At 43.5% G+C, this 18,376-nt stretch overlaps 1 pseudogene; it reads left to right on the top strand.

The window, feature by feature from the left end:
- LOC141067759 (carboxypeptidase O-like) overlaps positions 1 to 18,376 on the top strand; it is a 1,273,696-nt pseudogene that overhangs the window by 1,214,142 nt on the left and 41,178 nt on the right.

Genomic DNA, 18,376 nt, shown 5'->3' with positions numbered 1-18,376 from the left:
TGAAGCCAATATTCACAAACAAGTAACCAACACAATTTTCAGACAAATGAAAAAGCTTTATAGGCATGACAATACAAAAGCCATGAAACATCCTTTTATCTTGTGCCACAGAGCAAAGCATTTTAAAATACCAGTAGAAGTTAGCGCAGACAATATTATACAAGAATTTCAAGGTTGAAAGGAAGCAATATGTGCAATAACTTCAAATCTTTGAAACTTTCCAAATAAAAGCGTAAATAAGTAAGCAGTGTTATACAATGATTATTACTTCATGTTTCATACAATTATACTAACAATCCAAGTGCCAGAATGTCATTGACATAATAATTCCTAGTAAGGCTAAGGTCACACCAGTGTGTATTCTGTCATCCGAGTGACTCGGGCTGATCAACATAGTGTGATACGATTCTCTTGGAAGACGAGACTATGGAAAAAAAAATTGTTCATCTTCTCCATTGTGTCAGTCTCTGAAAATTGAACTGCATAATCTGATCATAATCATTAACTTGCATGGATGAGTGTGATCTGATAATCTTATCCTTATCAAATCAAAAAGCAATACAAGAGTGAAGAGCACACCCATAAAATTAAAAATTGTATTATACACCAAACACAATACAGACAAAGCCATAAAAATATTAAAAACATATAAACACACACTAGATTACACTATATCATAGAGTATATTAAACAGTTAATTGCTATAAAGGGCCTGTACAAGACATAATATGCTGCCTAATCAAAATTCAAAGTCCACCCTAAATCCCTGTGTTAGGTCCTGTGGTAAGAGTGGTGACTGAAGAGGAGGAAAATACCACAATCAAAATAACAAACATAATAATTAGAAGCAACCAATTATAGGAATCAAATGGCAAATATCCACAAGAACTCAGGAAAAAATGAGCCAACAGGGGTCAAGGATAGGGTTTATGAAAGACATGGCAACATGCATGGCCCATGAATCAAGAAGACAAGCCACAAGCGTTTTGCTGCATGCGCGCAGATTCATCAGGGGATGAAAAAAACAAATAAGGCACTATATACACAGGCGATAGTCTCATTAACCAAATGTTTTATCGGTGGCAGCAGAGTTGTACAAGAGAATTCATGTGGAGAGGATATCCGGTTTCTAAGGTGGTGCAGGCGTAGTGGTCACAACACTAAAAGGCAAGCTACTTGCCCGTACATGAACGACGCATGCGTGAATAAGAAAATAAGTAAATAATTAACCCCCATCATTGAGCATGATGTATATCCATATGAGCAGGGCTAGTATCACAATGCGTAGTGCACGTGGGAGAAATACAGCAAACATCTCATTAAGTGCAGTGAATATTTATAAGCGCAAGGCTGTTGCCAAGCGCGCAACTACACGCATGCGTTGGTCACTGAATTATGTATATGAGAAGAATGCAGGCAGAGCTGATATCAGGCGCATATCTGTGCATGCACTATGCCAGGGAAGAACAGTGAGAATGAAGCTCACTGCCAAGCATATATCCATGCATGCACTAGTAGGCGAAAATAAATTATGCCAGACATGAGTTTACATGATACCACACATCTGTACAGCAGGAATAAGTAGTGGTCCGCAACCTCATAAGAGCAAAGTGGCACCAACAGGTTAAGTCTCTATTGAGAATCAGTGTACTAGCAATAATATGAAATAAAATAATAAACGCATACCGGTCAAAGTGATGATGGACATATATTGCTGCTATGCTGACAGGGATAAATAGGCAGTTATACAGGGATACAGAAGAATATACTGTATGTATATATATATATATTTGTGTTTTTTCATATATATAGCTACACACTATAACACAGCCAGCAAAATAGTATCAGCAGCAATGGCTAACACATGCCAGGATAACAGCAAAACCTCCTAAATGATGCACCTAAAACACGCGTCAGGGTGGGTTCATCACTTAGGAAATTCTGCTGCTATTCTGTTATGTGTTAACCATTGTCACTGATACTATTTTGCTGGCTGTGTTGTAGTGTGTTTTTATTTATATTTAAAATTATATACTTGCTCTAATATACATCATTTAACACTTACCTGTACCTATTTGACCTATAATTCACTTGCACAGCTGGCTATAATTATAGTGTGTATTTGTACTACCATTCTGTCCTCACTAAATGAAGCAGACTTCAGGTAGCTATACAGGCAGCTAAACTGCTATACCAGGGTCCAATAAGGAGACTGTAGGTTGAATCTGTGCTTTATTGAACGTGATGGTATATTGGGGCAGTGAAACTATAATACAAACATATAAATACACTTAGTCAATACAGAGTACATTGGAATACACATACACATTATAAATCAACATCTGCACTACTAGCTGAGGAGGGAAAAACTAACTAGGCAGACTAATATGGGACAGAAATTAGATACAGGAATCATGATTACATAACAGCGATGCTGTCACAAGGGGAGTAGAAAAATGAGATGCTTCCAGGATGCAGGCTGAGAGAAAATGGTGGACTGGAGAGAAAATGGGGGCTGGACTAACCATAATCCTTTGCAAAGCTTACCAGGGTGACTTGCAACCTTACCAGAATGCATTGCGAATGGAGGGAAAAAGAGATTCAGGAAGTGAAAGTAAAATATCACAATAACACTGTGGTTATGACTCTGGTCACTAGATGGAGCCAGAAACAATGAAAACAATAGAATCTATGGAAAGAACTCAACATTCTGCATATTCCTAGTAATCACCGTGAATATTATCAGACAGACAATCAAAGATTATGAATTAAATGTCGGAGACAGAACACTCCCTGTCTGGCATCAAACGGATGTCACTATTCTTTTTCTCCGAAGACAACAATAGGACCAGCTCAGTTACTGGTCTGGAGAATGTCTTAAGTTCATTACCTTTGGCCATCCTCAATTCAACTTTTCGGATGTTGCCATCCTTACTCGGGAATGTAGCGGTCACTAGACCAAGTGGCCACTGGTTTCGGTGGGCTTGACAGTCTTTCACAAGGATGACATCATCAATCCTCTGATTAGGCCTGGTAGATTGCCACTTCATCTGTGGCTGCAGGGTAAACAAGTACTGTTTGCGCCACCTGTCCCAAAATGTGTTTGCAAGACTTTGTACCTGCCTCCATTGGCATTTGTAGAGATCCTTAGCGTTGAATCCTCCTGGAGGGGCACTTGATAGTCCTCTTTTCTGGGTGAGGAGAGTAGCTGGAGTCAATAATAAGGGCTCCTCGGGGTCATTAAGGACTAGAACCAAGGGCCTTGCGTTGATTATAGCTGCGGTTTCTGCCATGAAGGTGGTTAGGCTTTCATGGGTAAGTCTTGCTGCTCCTTCCTGAAGAAGACTGGAGTCAAGAATTCTCTGTACTAGACCAATCATTAGTTCCCAAGATCCACCCATGAGTGAGGTGGGTTGAATGACCATGTGCAACTTTGGTCACTGAGGAACCTCTCAAGAGTCTTATGGTCTAGATTTGAAGGTATTCCCAATTCCTTTGCTGCACTGAAGTTGGTACCTCTGTCTCAATGTATATGTTTGATAGGACCATGGATGGCAATGAAACGTCTCAAAGCATTGATGAAACTTGAGGTGTCAAGTGACTCAATGAGCTCTATGTGGACAGCTCTGATTGACAGACAGGTAAACATGACAGCCCAACGTTTACTATTAGCTTGTCCACCTCTCGTGTGACGAGTAAAAACTGACCAAGGCCCAAACACATCAAGACCAACGCTGGTAAAAGGAGGTTCTGGGCTGAGTCTATTTGCTGGTAGGTCAGCCATCTTTTGTGTCTGAGTTGAACCATGAAGCTTACGGCAGGTAATGCATTTGTAGATGACACTATTGATGAGTTTCTTTGCACCGACAATCCACAGGCCAGCAGTTCTGATGGCTCCTTTAGTAAACAGTCTTCCTTGGTGTTTGACCAGATTGTGGTAGTGTTGTACAATTAAGTAGGCAACATGACATTTTCCAGGAATGATAAGAGGGAATTTCTCCTCAAACTCCATTTTAGCTTCTTTGAGTCAGCCTCCTTCTCTCAGCAGGCCGTTGTTGTCGATGAATGGGTTGAGTTTTCTCAATGCGCTGCTTGCTGGTATTGGAGCTTTGTTAATGAGACATTGGATTTCCACAGAGTAGGTTTCTCTCTGAACAGTGGAGATGATGTGGTTTCTGGAAGATAGGTGTTTTTGCAGAGATGCCAACCTTTACATCTTTCTGTATCTCAAGCTCTGGTGATCTTGAATGATCGAGCTATATGTGTTAGGCAGATAATGGCTCTAGTAAGTGACATCCAACTTGAAAATTTGTCAAATCTGTGGGATCCAAGCTGGAGAGCATAAGTCATTATATGAAGTTTAGACACTTGAGGGCGGATTTCAGCATCTGAGTCCTCTCCTACTCAAAGGTGTCTGGACAACGTTCCTCAGTGTACAATAGTTTTGGTCCTGAGAGCCATGTTGTGCTTCCTAGTCGACTTGCGTCAACTGCTCTAGTTGCGTGGTCTGCAGGATTTTGGTCCGTGGGAATGTAATGCCACTGTTTTGGATGAACTGATCTCCTAATTCGTAGCACTCTGTTGTTGACATAAACATAGAATTGTCTAGTTTCATTGTGGATGTATCCAAGGACTACTTTGCTCTATGAGTAGAAATTGGCCTGTGACAGGTCAATATCCATCTCGGATGCCATGAACTCTGCTAACTCGACGGTTAGGACTGCAGCACAAAGCTCTAACCTGGGTATAGTGTGCTCTGGCTGTGGAGTAAGTTTGGTCTTCCCCATAACAAATCCAATGTGGCTCTGACATTTGGGGTCCACAGTTTTGAGATAGGCAACAGCAGCATTTGCTTTGACAGAAGCATCTGCAAATACGTACAGTCTTTGGCTTTGTATCTCTGTAGACGGCAGAGGGGTGTATGGTCGTGGAACATTCAGGTTGGAGAGGGCTGCTAAAAAGTTCTTCCATACTTCACACTGGATTTTCTTATCAGGTGGCAGAGGTGCATCCCAGTCAGATGTCTCCTTAGTTAAGTCTCTTAGTATGGCTTTGCCTTGTATAGTAACAGGAGCAGCGAAACCCAAGGGATCATACAGGCTGTTGATGGTAGACAAGACACCTCTGCGTGTGAAAGGCTTATCTTCCTGGCTGGCCTGAAAGGTGAAAGTGTCTGACTGTAGATTCCAGGGAAGTCCGAGGCTGCGTTGCATTGGTGTGGCGTCTGACCCCTTGTCCAGGTCTCTGAGTCCATTACACAAGTCTTGTGAAGGGAATGCTTTCATGAGCTCTTGGCTGTTTGAGGCTATTTTGTGAAGCCTGAGGTTAGAGCAAGCAAGCATCTCTTGGGCTCTCCTGAGAAGACTGATGGCAGTATCATTTGAAGGCATGGCTTTCAGACAGTCATAAAATAAAAGTCCTTTTCTATGAATTGTCTGACATCTGATCCATATTCTGTTTCTCCTTCTTGAGACGACCTTTTGAGTCCATAAATGGCGACTGCAGGAGAAGGACTATTGCCAAAGATGTGCACTCTCATGCGATACTCTGTGACCTCTTTAGTAGGATCATTGTTTCTGTACCAGAAGAATCTTAGTAAGTTCCTCTCTCTCTCTCTCTCACAAGGAAACAATGGAACATTTGCTGGATGTCAGCGATGAAGGCAATGGAATCCTTGCAGAGGCGCATAAGTACTCTCAGCAGTTTGTTATTGAGGTCTGGTCCTGTCAGTAGAATATCATTCAGGGAGACATCATCAAACTTAGCACTGGAGTCAAACACCACTCTGATCTGGCCCGGTTTCTTAGGGTGGTATACTCCAAACATGGGTAGGAACCAGAATTCTTCAGAGTCTTTGAGAGTGGGAGCTAGTTCTGCATGGCAGTTTTCAAAAATCTTTGACATCAAGGCGAAAAAGTGATCTTTCATCTCTGGTTTCCTTTGCAGATTATGTTTGAGAGAAGAGAAACGTTTTAATGCTTGATTTCTGTTGTTCGGTAGATGTGGTCTGTGGGTTCCGAAGGGAAGAGGTGCGACCCAGCTGTTGGTCTCATCTTTTACAAGTCCCTTGACTATTACCTCTAAGAACAACTTGTCCTCTACCGACATTGATACTTGGTAGTCTTGCTTATTTCTCTGGAAGACTGTGCACCCCAACTGACCCTCATAGCCTCCTGACACCATACTGCTGTCATGAGTAAAGTTTATTAAATGAATGGGCAGTTGGATGCTGTGTGGTAGTTCCTTGACATGGAACTCGTTGTTGCAAGGTTGAAAAAGAGATGGGCATCCTTTCTCCAATGTATTTGTTAGCATGCTTGTCACAGAAGATGGCGCATGCATGTGCCCCAAGCATACGTTTCCTATTACGACGCATCCTATGTCTAGCCTTTTGGCATAGGGAGTATTGTGGAGTCCATTGATATGACATCTCACTTTATGGACCTGTAGGATATCTCTTCCCAACAGCAGTATTATCTGAGCCTGATGGTTGAGTTCCGGTATAAGGTGTGCTATGCGTTTCAAGTGAGCGTGATGGATTGCCACATCTGGCGTAGGTATTTCAGATCTGTTGTCTGGGGTCTGGTTACACTCGATGATTGTAGGTAGTGGTAGGCAGAATTGTCCATCTGGGGACTCAATTTGGTAGTCGGTAGCTTTCCTACCTGCTGTTGTCACAGTACCTGCACATGTCTTTAATGAGTAGGGAGTGCTTGGCCCTTTGATGTTGAATAGGTCAAAGAATGTTCATCTAGCCGAGGATCGATTTCTTTGATCATGCAAGATAGCATACAGTCTCGCAGCTTTGTCTCTATGGCCCTTTGAGTACACTCTGACGAGGCATATTTTTGAACAGGACATACTGTCTATTGTCCCTTTACAGACTTCAGTACATTGTGAAGTGATCTCTGGCATAGCTGCATCAGTGCTCCTTTCCTCCCTGCCATGCTCACTGTCAGCTGGCGTGTTTTGTGCACTCCATGGAGCTGGGCCAGGGTGCAAATCAGTGTTATGATCTGTGGTGCCACATTCTGTGCATTTTACACTGACCTTGCAATCCTTGGCGAGATGAGTTGTGGATGAGCAGCACTTGTAGAAGATACCGTTCTCTTTCAGGAAGCTTCTGCGATCTGGCATAAATTTTCCTCTGAATGCTCTGCATTTCAGGAGAGGATGAGACTTCTGACGGAACGGGCACTGCTTGCCAGGGTCTTGTACCTTTGTCTCTGAGAGCGGACAGCAGACCTGTAATTGGAACTTGGAGAAGAAACATAAGTCTTGTGCACTGCCACAGATGTTCTGCGTGGGTTTGCAGCTGGTGACGGTGTGGCATATGACATTTCAAAATCAAAGCTGGGATCATTTCTGATTGTCGCCTGTTCGTGTATAAAGTCTACAAAAACAGAGAAGGGTCTGAATGGTGTGTCGTGTTCTTGGTTATAGTTTGGATCAGGAAGGTTATTAACATACTGAGAGATGTGCATTGTGGTGCATCTTGCAGTGGAAACTTCAGACTTGACGCACTGCAGCTCAGACTTGTATGCGGCTTCTAGTGATTCTGCTCCGGCTAGTGCTGCGGCAGCTTCTCTCTTTACTGCTAGGCTCTCTAAGGCAGCATCCACACGTGCCTTCTCTAACTGCGTCTTTCTCTCTTGCTCCTCTTTTTCTAAGAGTAACCTTCTCTCTTGGTCATCTAGGCGTGCTTTCTCTAATTTAAGTTGCATCTCTTCAGCATAGCTTGCTCGCATTTTGACGGCTTCAGCATTTGCGCGTGCAATGGCGACCGCGCTGCTAATGGATACAGTCTTTGAGAACACAGATGTAACAGATTTTGTCCTGTGTGATTTGTGGGACATGGTGTCTTGGGGGGGAATGCTTGGCTGTGCAGGGATTGCTGTAGCTGTATTAGTCTCTGTGTTGTCAGTGACTTGAATCTCACTAGGTGGGTGAGTGCAGTTTCACTTGTTCCTGTAAGTTGGATGGAAGGCTGTCTTTTCCCTGATTTCCACTAGCTGGATAGCCACTGTTTCACTGTTCTGTCCTCACTAAATGAAGCAGACTGCAGGTAGCTATATAGGCAGCTAAACCTCTATACCAGGGTCCAATAAGGAGACTGTAGGTTGAATCTGTGCTTTATTGAAAGTGATGGTATATTGGCGCCGTGAAACTATAATACAAACATATAAATACACTCAGTCAATACAGAGTACATTGGAATACCTATATACATTATAAATCAACATCTGCACTACTAACTGAGGAGGGGAAAACTAACTAGACAGGCTAATATGGGACAGAAATTAGATACAGGAAGCATGATTACATACCAGTGATGCTGTCACAAGGGGAGAAGAGAAATTAGATGCTTCCAGGATGCAAGCAGTGAGAAAATGGTGGACTGGAAGGAAAATGGGGCCTGGACTAACCATAATCCTTTGCAAAGCTTACCAGGGTGCCTTGCAACCTTACCAGAATGCATTGTGAATGGAGTGAAAAAGAGATTCAGGAAGTGAAAGTAAAATATCACAATAACACTGCAGTTATGACTCTGGTCACTAGATGGAGCCAGAAACAATGAAAACAATAGAACCTATGGAAAGAACTGAGCATTCTGCATATTCACTAGTAATCACAGTAAATATTATCAGACAATCAAACATTATGAATTAAATGTCGGATACAGAACATTCAGCCTGATAAATGTGTACATATGTCATCCTGCATTATGGTCTACATGCAAATAAATATGTTAAACATAAGCACAACTACCGAATGGTGCTCAAGTAGGTTCCCAAACCATGCTATACTTGTAGAATATACTTGGCACACAAGAAATTGCTTAGGTGGAAATTTAAAGTAATGCATGTGTTGTAGTAAAAGATATACATACAAACGTTTCGGTCAATCAGACATTAATCAGTGTACCGACTGCAAAGTGGAATATTAGTATGTTGGAATATTGGTATTGGTTATTCTGCTGGCTATCACAATTCAGACATATGCACATTTCTAAAGGATTGTCTCGCTCTAAACCTACAATTAGGTCCATATATTTGGACAGAGGCAACATTTTTCTAGTTTTGGTTCTAGACATTACCACAATGAATTTTAAACAAAACAATTCAGATGCAGTTGAAGGTCAGACTTTCAGCTTTCATTTGAGGGTATCCACATTAAAATTGGATGAAGGGTTTAGGAGTTTCAGCTCCTTAACATGTGCCACCCTGTTTTTAAAGGGACCAAAAGTAATTGGACAGATTAAATAATTGAAAATAAAATGTTCATTTCTAGTACTTGGTTGAAAACCCTTTGCTGGCAATGACTGCCTGAAGTCTTGAACTCATGGACATCACCAGATGCTGTGTTTCCTCCTTTTTGAGGCTCTGCCAGGCCTTCACTGCGGTGGTTTTCAGTTGCTGTTTGTTTATGGGCCTTACTGTCTGAAGTTTAGTCTTTAACAAGTGAAATGCATGCTCAATTGGCTTGAGATCAGGTGACTGACTTGGCCATTCAAGAATATTCCACTTCTTTGCTTTAATAAATTCCTGGGTTGCTTTGGCTTTATGTTTTGGGTCATTGTAGTATGAAACAATGACCAATCAGTTTGGCTGCATTTTGCTGGATCTGAGCAAACGGTATGGCTCTGAATACCTCAGAATTCATTTGGCTGCTTCTGTCCTGTGTCACATCATCAATAAACACTAGGGACCCAGTGCCACTGGCAGCCATGCATGCCCAAGCCATCACACTGCCTCCGCCGAGTTTTACAGATGATGTGGTATGCTTTGGATCATGAGCTGTACCACGCCTTCGCTATACTTTTCTCTTTCCATCATTCTGGTAGAGGTTGATCTTGGTTTCATCTGTCCAAAGAATGTTCTTCCAGAACTGTGCTGGCTTTTTTAGATGCTTTTTAGCAAAGTCCAGCCTAGCCTTTTGATTCTTGATGCTTATGAGTGGCTCGCACCGTGCAGTGAACCATCTGTATTTACGTTCATGCAGTCTTCTCTTTATGGTAGATTTGGATATTGATATGCCTACCTCCTGGAAAGTGTTGTTCACTTGGTTGGCTATTGCGAAGGGGTTTCTCTTCACCATGGAGATTATTCTGCGATCATCCACCACTGTTGTCTTCCGTGGGCACCCAGGTCTTCTTGCATTGATGAGTTCACCAGTGCTTTCTTTCTTTCCAGGATGTACCAAACTGCAGATTGTGCCACTCCTAATGTTGTAGCAGTTTCTCGGATGGGTTTTTTCTGTTTTTGAAGCTTAAGGATGGCTTGTTTCACCTGCATGGAGAGCTCCTGTGATCGCATGTTTCCTTCACAGCAAAACCTTCCAAATGCAAGCACCACACCTCAAATTAACTCCAGGCCTTTTATCTGCTTAATTGAGAATGACATAACGAAGGGATTGGCCACACCTGTCCATGAAATAGCCTTGGAGTCAATTGTCCAATTACTTTTGGTCCCTTTAAAAACAGGGTGGCACATGTTAAGGAGCTGAAACTCCTAAACCCTTCATCCAATTTTAATGTGGATACCCTCAAATGAAAGCTGAAAGTCTGAACTTCAACTGCATCTGAATTGTTTTGTTTAAAATTCATTGTGGTAATGTCCAGAACCAAAATTAGAAAAATGTTGTCTCTGTCCAAATATATATGGACCTAACTGTATTAATAATAATAAATTTTATTTCTATAGCGCCGACATATTCCGCAGCACTTTACATTTCGGAGGGGATTTGTACAGACAATAGACATTGCAGCATAACAATAATCACATAGATTATAACAAATACCAAGAGGAATGAGGGCCCTGCTCGCAAACTTACAGTCTATGAGGAAAGAGGTAGAAATGAAAGGTGGATGGTAACAGTTGCCCTGATTGTATGGACCAGCCATAATGTAAAGTGTGTAACAGTACAGACACAGAGGGCTAATGGATGCATAAAGCATGTGGGAACATGATGTGGGGAACCTGGTTATGGTAAAACTTTTGACTGTGCCACCCAGGGATAGATTAGGTTAATGTGTTGAGGCGGTAGGCCAGTCTGAATAAATCATCAACCAAAGTCCTGTATAATAAAGGGCACTTCACCTCAGAACATAACACTAATCCCATATACCACTACACAGGATAACGAAGAGGTCCCAAATATGTTGTAAGTCTGAATAAATGCGTTTTCAGGGCACACTTTTTCATGCATGCGTTTTCAGAGCACAAGTTTATACTGAATTCTGGAGTGGATGGGTAGCCAGTGTAATGACTGGCACAAGGTAGAGGCATCGGTGTAACGATTGGTGAGGAATATGATCCTGGCTGCAGCATTCAAGACAGATTGGAGAGGGAAGAGTTTGGTAAGAGGGAGACCAATTAGAAGAGAGTTACAATAGTCGAGACGAGAATGAATAAGAGAAACAGTAAGAGTTTTTGCAGACTCAAAAGTAAGAAAAGGTTGAATTCTAGAAATATTTTTGAGGTGCAGATGACAAGAGCGAGCCAGTGATCAAATGTGGGGTCAAAGGAAAGCTTGGAATCAAGTATGACCCCAAGAAAGCGGGCTTGTTGCTGGGGAGTAATAGTGGAGCCACACACAGAAATGGCAATGTCGGGTATAGGTACATTAGTAGAGGGAGGAAACACAAGGAGTTCAGTCTTTGACGGGTTCAGTTTCAAATATAGTGAGGACATGATGTTAGACACAGCATTTAGACAATCGCCGGTGTTTTCTAGAAAGGCTGGCATGATGTCAGGAGAAGAAGCGTATAATTGGGTGTTATCAGCATAGAGATGGTACTGGAAACCAAATCTACTGATTGTTTGACCAATAGGGGCAGTGTATAAGGAGAAGAGGAGGGGGCCTAGAACCGATCCTTGAGGAACTCCAACAGTAAGGGGGAGGTGAGAGGAGGAGGAACTGGCAAAAGATACAGTAAAAGAGCGGTCAGAGAGATAGGAGGAGAACCAGGAGAGAACGGTGTCCTTGAGGCCAGCTAACTGTACATTCTCATGTTGTGTGCATATTGATTGTGTTGGTTCCTTGCAACCGCTTTTCTTTCCTGATTTATGTATATATATATATATGTATATATATATATATAATAAAAGAAATAGTATGGTTTCTCCAGCGATCAGACCAATGGTGGGGTAAAATATAACTTTAATTTTTCCATTAAAAAGGTTCCATGTTTCTTCAGTAACATTTTTGCAAATAGTCAATCCCTTGTGGACGACATGTTTCGACACTAAATGTGTCTTCCTCCAGGTCCAGTGTTGAAACATGTCATCCACAAGGGATTGATTATTTGCAAAAATGTTACTGAAGAAGCATGGAACCTTATTAATGGAAAAATAAAAATTATATTTTACTCCACCATTGGACTGATCGCTGGAGAAACCATACTATTTCTTTTACATGAAAGGATTTATTCCAATCCGTTTTCCGTGCGAACTGCCACCACAGGCTGGACTTATTCCTGGTTTTCTGCAAAGCGGTGAGCTGGCTGTGCCAAAAATTTTTTTTATCATATATATTACAGTATATATAAAACTTCCCTCTCATCCCCCATTGGTGGTGGTCTTTGTTTTCATTTCTCATTCTCGGGTCCTCTACCAGAGGCCTGGGAGTTTGAGGGTTCTGCGCAGGATCTTAGTTGTTCCCAGTAGTGCGCATTTCTGGACAAAGAGCTCAGATATTGCTCCTGGGATATGTTGTAGCCATTCTTCCAACTTAGGGGTCACTGCTCCAATTGCTCCTATCACCACTGAAATCACCGTTGTCTTCACCTTCCACATCTTCTTCAGTTCTCCTTTGAGGCCCTGGTATTTCTCCAGATTCTCATATTCCTTCTTTCTGATGTTGCTGTCACTTGGCACTGCCACATCTATTATCATTGCTGTCTTCTAATCCTTGTCTACTATGACAATGTCTGGTTGGTTAGCCAATACCTGCTTATCTGTCTGGATCTTGAAGTCCCACAGGATTTTATCCCTTTCATTCTCCACCACTTTTTCTGGGGTCTCCCACCTGGACTTAGGAGGACTTAGCCCATATGCTGTGCAGATGTTCCTGTATACAATTCCCACTACTTGGTTGTGGCATTCAGTATACGCTGTTCCTGCTTGCATTTTGGATCCTGACACTTTGTGTTGGATGGTTTCTGAGGTTTCTTTGCATACTCTGCACCTTGGGTCATGTCTTGTGTGGTATATTCCTGCCTCTATGGATCTGGTACTTAGTGCTTGCTCTTGTGCTGCTATGATTAGTGCCTCTGTGCTGTCTCGGATTCCAGCTTTCTGCAGCCATTGGTAGGATTTCTCCATGTCAGCCACCTCTACTGTCTGTCGATGGTACATCCAATGCAGCAGCTAGTCTTGCCATGGCGCTTGTTTTCCTGTTCTTCCTTCCAGATCCGTTGTTGAGCTGCCTTAAGCTTTCTCTCAGCATCTCTTCTTTTGGTGCAATTCTTCTGATGTATTCCTGGATACTCCTTGTTTCATCCGTGAAGGTGGCTTGGATGCTTATCAAGCCTTGACCACCCTCCTTTCTGTTGGTATACAATCTTTGGGTGCTAGACTTAGGGTGCAGACCTCCATAGCTTTCATGTCTTCACATCTGCAGCTTCCATCTCTTCTTTTGGCCAGCACACTATGCCAGCAGGGTATCTGATAACTGGCAGGGCATATGTATTGATGGTGCGGATTTTATTCTTTCCATAGAGCTGGCTCTTCAGAACCTGTCTTACCCTTTGATGATATTTGGATGTTGCTGATTTCATTACCTCCTCATCGTGGTTACCGTTCAATTCCCGACTCTGACCTGTGAAAATAAAATTAAAAATAAACTATATACTAAGGCTCCTAAATTATATTCTAAGGCTCCTGACACTATAATACTACCTTAGCTGGCTGTTATAGGTGTTAAAAATGCACAAACACCAACGTGGGAGTCTGTGGGGTTCATATCCTGACTCTGCGCTACGTAATATACCAGTAGTGGTCCTTGGGCAAGACTACTAACACTATACTGCCTACCTCAATAAACATGAGAGTGTCATGAACAAAGAAAGTCATGCAGGCTCGGAAGTCGCCAGGATTAACAAGGTCCGTGTCAAATGTCGAGGAACCAAGACAATCTGATGATAAATGGGCTACTGGAACAAACCAGTCATGGACAAGGCAAGAAAACCTCAATCTGATGAAATGCTACTATGACAGCAGACGAAAGGAGATTGGATATATGAAGCGTATGAAGAAACTCTGGATGGATATCAGACCTGCATTTTCACTGACTGAGAAACAACTAGTCACCCAATGTTTCAATATCATAAAGCTATTATCACAACTTGATATGGATCAACTGCACACATGCAGATCCACCCCACATGAAAACCTGAAAGAACAACTTGTGCAACCCCTTGAAGATCCTGATCCAATCCTGCAATTAGAGAGCACTGCAGCTGGTCTGAAACAGAAGATCTTAGATAAGTTAAATACCATCAATACCAGAGATCGACTGCCAAAGCCCAGCAAAGAAACACCACCAGACAGTATATACATATAAAAAAACCTTCCTTCTCATCCTCACCGGGGGTGGTCTTTGTTGTCCTTACTCATTCTTGGGTCCTCTACCAGAGGCTTGTGAGTTTGAGGGTTCTCGGTATTGTGCTTTTCTGGACAGAGAGCTCAGATGTTGCTGTTGGGATCTTCCAACTTAGGGGTTACTGCTCCTAGTGCTCCTATCACCACTGGAATCACTGTTGCCTTCACCTTCCACATCTTCTCCAGTTCTCCTTTGAGGCCCTGGTATTTCTCCAGATTCTCATATTCCTTCTTTCTGATGTTGATGTCACTTGGCACTCCCACATCTATTATCATTGCTGTCTTCTGATCCTTGTCTACTATGACAATGTCTGGTTGGTTAGCCAACACCTGCTTATCTGTCTGGATCTTGAACTCACACAGGATTTTATCCCTCTCATTCTCCACCACTTTTTCTGGGGTCTCCCACCTGGACTTAGGAGGACTTAGCCCATATGCTGTGCAGATGTTCCTGTATACAATTCCTGCTACTTGGTTGTGGCGTTCAATATACGCTGTTCCTACTTGCATTTTGCATCCTGACTAGTGTTGAGCATTCCGATACCGCAAGTATCGGGTATCGACCGATATTCACGGTATCGGAATTCCGATCCTGAGTTTCGATACTTTTAGCATATCGAATACTGAAATCGGAAGTTCCCATAATGCTAGGAGCCAGTTTGATTTGATTCAGCCAATGACAATCCTCAGAAGTGTGGGCACATCCTGTTAGGCATGTAGGCATGTTAACTAATGGCATGGCTGTGATTGGCTGCTGAAATGATGTCATGATGCACTATAAAAGCCGCCGCCGCCGCCATTTTGGGTTCACTCTGCTGTGAATTCAGTTAGGGACAGACTGCTGTTCAAGACTGTGAGGGACAGTTAGAGATAGCGATTTTCCAAATCATATTGTGCTTTACCCAGGCTACATAATCAATCACTGTAGCTTTCTTTTGCCTTGCAGCAGTGTTCACAGCTGTCTGCAAGGTCTGTGTGAGTGTAGCTCACGCTGTGTAGTGTGTCCTGCAGCCACGTCTGGTTATAGGCCGCTCAGCGTGTGTCACTGCCTCATACATATTTTTCTTTTTTTGCTGCTCATTTTTCATTCTCCTATTAGTGTGCATCCATCTGTATCCATCTACATTGGTTGGTTGCAAATACTATAGGAGTAGATAGCGGAGCCTCTCTGCAGCCTTTCAGTGCTAGTGCCCAGTTTTCTGCACTGTTCACGGCTGTCTGAGAGGTCTCTGTGTGTGAGTTCAGCTCACGCGGTTGTGTGTCCTGCAGCTACGTCTGGTTGTAGGCCGCTCAGCGTGCGTCACTGCCTCACACATATTTTTCTTTTATTGCAGCTCATTTTTCATACTCCTATTAGTGTGCATCCATCCGTATCCATATACGTTGGTTGCAAACACTATAGGAGTAGACAGGGGAGCCTTTCTGCAGCCTTTCAGCGCTAGTGCCCACTTATCTGCACTGTTCACGGCTGTCTGAGAGGTCTCTGTGTGTGTGTGCAGCTCATGCTGTAGTGTGTCCTACAGCTACATCTGGTTGTAGGCCGCTCAGCGTGCGTCACTGCCTCATATATATTTTTCTTTTATTGCAGCTCATTTTTCATTCTCCTATTAGTGTGCATCCATCCGTATCCATCTACATTGGTTAGTTGCAAACACTATATAGGAGTAGATAGAGGAGCCTTTTTTCTGGCTTGTGCCCTTCAGCCGCAGCCAGATTAGTATTACCGTATTTTTTGGAGCCTCATCTCTTGCATTGTAGGTTACCTTCCTGCATTGTAATAGCTCCAAAAAGTTTGTGATACTATCGCTTTCAAATCTTTGGTCACATCCTTTTTGTTTTTTTGAAAAAACAAAAAACAAAATAAATTTCACCAAACACTCCATTTGACAGTTGTGTAGGCCACATTAGCTCATATTAAAGTGTAGTCCACACACACACTTTATAAAATTAGTGTTTCTTATACCTGTTAGCAGCTGTTCAGGAATAAGCACAGTAAACCCCCCCTTTGTACTTTTCTGCCTATCTTTATCAGTCTACCAAGATGAAGAAGGCAGGGAGTAAGGCACGTGGGCGTGGAGTTTCAGCAGGGAGAGGATGTGGGGATTCTGCAGGGAGAGGATGTGGGGATTCTGTGCCTGCTGCGGGCACCAGTCAGTCAGCATCCCCCAATTTTAGCAGGCAACAGTCCTCTATGCGCAGCTTTGTAGGACCTCGCCGTACCCCACTGCTGCGGGACAAACAAATTGAAGCCGTTGTCGGATGGATGGCAGCTAACGCATCGACTTCAATGACTTCCATGTCCTTTCAGGGCCAGAGCGCTGAAGAGCATCCATCTGTCTCTTCACCACCTGCCAAAGTGCCCAGGCAGTCAGAGAGCCCTGGACAGGAGCCATCACAGTCTCTACTTCTGTTCTCTGAATCTGTTGGCTTGGAAAGAGGGGGCCAGCCAAGCAGCATTCAAGAATGTGAAGAAGAGGGAGTATGCAGTGATGCGCAACTGCTTTGTCCCTCTGAATCTGAAAAGGCGAGTGGGCCAGTGCCTATGGTCAGCACACCTCAGTACGCATCAGATGATGACGAGACTCAGGTGCCACTTTCTGGTGTGTACGGTGCTGGCGAGACTACCCAGGAGAAGCAGGTGTTTGAAGAGGGGAGTGTAGATGATGAGGTCCTTGACCCATCATGGCGTGAGGAACAGGAAGGTGGTGGGAGCAGCTCTGAGGAAGAGATTCCCCGAGCGGCCAAAACAGGAGGGAGATGGAGGGGGCAGACTTGGTTGCCTGTAGCCTCCACTTCAGCACCCATTAGGAGCATTCCTCTTCCAAAAGCCAAAACGGGCCCTCCCAAGACTTGCAGTGCGTGGTCCCTTTTTGACACAGTTGCAGATGACATTTGCTTTGTCAAATGCAAGCTGTGTCATCAGAAAGTCAAAAGAGGGGAAAATGTCAGCAACCTCAATACCACAAATATGTGGAAACATGTGCGGACCAAGCACATGGTGGAGTTACAGAGACACACTGAAGACGTAGGTGAACCTACAGCACCTCCTAGCACCTCTTCAGCTCGTGTTGTAGCTTCTTCCTCCAGCTCACACACAGCTGGTTCGGCTTCCTCACAGGATTGCCATGGAAGAACCTCTGGCACTGTTGTCCAGAGACCCAGTGACACTCCACCCACAGCACCACGTTCCCGTTCATCCTCACACTCCCAGGCCACTCTACAGCTATTGGTAGCACAGGCATGGGAGAAAAGGCGGCCATACTCGGCAAACCATCCCCGACCACAGGCTCTGAATGATGGCATTGCCAAATTACTGGCCCTTGAAATGCTCTCATTCAGGCTGGTGGAGACTGACACCTTCCGGAACTTCTTGGCATTGGCAGTCCCACAATACAACGTGTCCAGCCGCTTTTATTTCAGCAGGCAAGCCGTACCTGCCCTGCAAAAGCATGTGGAGGGAAAAATTAAACATGCGCTACTAAACGCCATCAGTAGCAAGGTCCACCTGACCACCGATGCGTGGACCAGTAACCATGGACAGGGACGATACCTTTCCCTCACTGCCCATTGGGTCAATGTTGTGGAGCCGGGTACAGATCTTGAGAGTGGCGCTGTACGTGTTCTGCCAACTCCAAGGATTGCAGGAATCCAGTCTGTACACATTGACTCCTCCTCATACTCCAGTTCCTCAGAATCAGCGCTGCAGGAGCCTGTTATGACCGATATGAGCACAGCCGTGGCCAAACGTCAACAGGCCGTACTGAAATTAATTT

This window comes from Dendrobates tinctorius, unplaced genomic scaffold (genome assembly GCF_039654945.1).
Source record: "Dendrobates tinctorius isolate UK_male_01 unplaced genomic scaffold, ASM3965494v1 ptg000254l, whole genome shotgun sequence".
Taxonomy (NCBI): Eukaryota; Metazoa; Chordata; class Amphibia; order Anura; family Dendrobatidae; genus Dendrobates; species Dendrobates tinctorius.
The sequence above is the reverse complement of the archived record's forward strand: the minus strand, read 5'-3'. Positions and strand labels throughout refer to the sequence as shown.